This window comes from Arachis hypogaea, chromosome 20, assembly GCF_003086295.3.
Source record: "Arachis hypogaea cultivar Tifrunner chromosome 20, arahy.Tifrunner.gnm2.J5K5, whole genome shotgun sequence".
NCBI classification, from domain to species: domain Eukaryota; kingdom Viridiplantae; phylum Streptophyta; class Magnoliopsida; order Fabales; family Fabaceae; genus Arachis; species Arachis hypogaea.
The window spans coordinates 72465149-72466790 of record NC_092055.1 but is presented as its reverse complement, the minus strand read 5'-3'; the positions used below and the strand labels follow the sequence as shown (position 1 = coordinate 72466790).

General features: G+C 40.1%; 1 non-coding gene across 1 annotated transcript; it reads right to left on the bottom strand.

Annotated features, from left to right (window-relative positions):
* Positions 1-1535: 1535 nt before the first annotated feature.
* LOC112787247 (small nucleolar RNA R71) lies at positions 1536-1642 on the bottom strand. Its single transcript, XR_003194669.1, has one exon. It is a non-coding gene; the product is annotated as a small nucleolar RNA R71 (small nucleolar RNA).

The window sequence follows — 1642 nt, the reverse complement described above, 5'->3', positions numbered from 1 at the left end:
TGAAAGAGGAATGAAGAGATCAAGCTAGAAATGCTTTCTCATGCTGGACCAAATTGGGTTTGGATGGATATGTGACTATAATCCTCTCAACACTTGGTTTGGAAAATGCATGTGGTATAATCAGTGACCATACTTCATCTCTTCTCATGAGCAATTGACCAAGGAATTGGCTATTGATCAAGATTTGAGAGATTGAATTACAAGAAATTGTAATTCAATCACTTAAGATTGCCAAGGAGATCAATGAGTGCATTGATTGAGGAAGAGATGAAAATGAAATTGATCCGGAGAATGCAACATCTCCTAAGCCCAATGAACTCCCCATTTCTGATCTTACCCATTCTCTTTAATTTCTGTTATTTACTTTAAAGAGCAATTCCCCCATTCCCATTTACAATTCTGCAATTTACCTTCCGTCATTTACTTTCAGATCTATAATTCTAGCATTTACTTTCCTGTCAATTACCTTCCCGCCATTTTATTTTCTGCAATTCTCAACTCAAATTCTGGATTCGCTCAACTAGAACAGTCCTCTAATTAAAGTTGCTTGATCAATCAATCCTTGTGGGATTCGACCTCACTCTATTGTGAGTTTTTACTTGATGACAAATTCGGTACACTTGCCGAAGGAAATTTGTTGTGAGACAAGTTTTTCGTGCATCAAGTTTATGGCGCCGTTGCTGGGGATTGATTGTGCATCAACAATGATTAGATTGGAGGTGAGCATTTTATTTTTGTTTGATTTAAATTTCTGTTTGAGTCATTTACTTTCTGTTTTAGATAACTTCTTCCCTTCCCCCTTACTTTTTCTTTGTTATTTACTATTCATCTCACTAACCCACTAACTGTTTGATATATTGCATCACTCACACTAACAGTAATTCTGACAGATATACTTTCTGCACCTATTCTCTTTGCTTGTACTTGTTGGTTGTATGACAGGGAGAAGAAGCGGGGCTTCAACTTCCTTTGATTTTGAACCTGAGAGAACCTTCCCTAGACTAAGGAGGGAGGCAAGAGAAAAACGTGTAGTTGGTGGTGAAGAAGAGGAGGAACACTTTGAGGAATACTTTGAACCAAACATGGAAGAAAACATGGAACACCATCATGAAGAAGAGGCTCACAACCATGGCAGAGGAGGTGGAGCAAATCATGCTGGGGAGGATAGAAGAGTTTTAGGCTCTTACATCAATCCAAACCCAGGGAACTGTGGAAGTAGCATTCAAAAGCCAACCATCCATGCCAACAATTTTGAACTGAAGCCACAACTCATCACCCTTGTTCAGAACAACTGTTCGTTTGGAGGGAGTGTCCAAGAAGACCCCAATCAACATCTAACCACCTTCCTGAGAATATGTGACACAGTGAAGTCTAATGGTGTTCATCCTGACGCCTATAGACTGCTCTTATTTCCATTCTCACTCAGGGATAAGGCAGCTAAGTGGCTGGAGTCTTTCCCAAGGGAGAGCTTGACAACTTGGGAAGATGTGGTGAACAAATTCTTAGCAAGATTTTACCCTCCTCAACGAATCAATAGGCTGAGAGCTGAGGTCCAAACTTTCAGGCAACAAGATGGTGAGACTCTATATGAAGCATGGGAGAGGTTTAAAGACTTAACAAGGAGGTGCCCACCAGATATGTT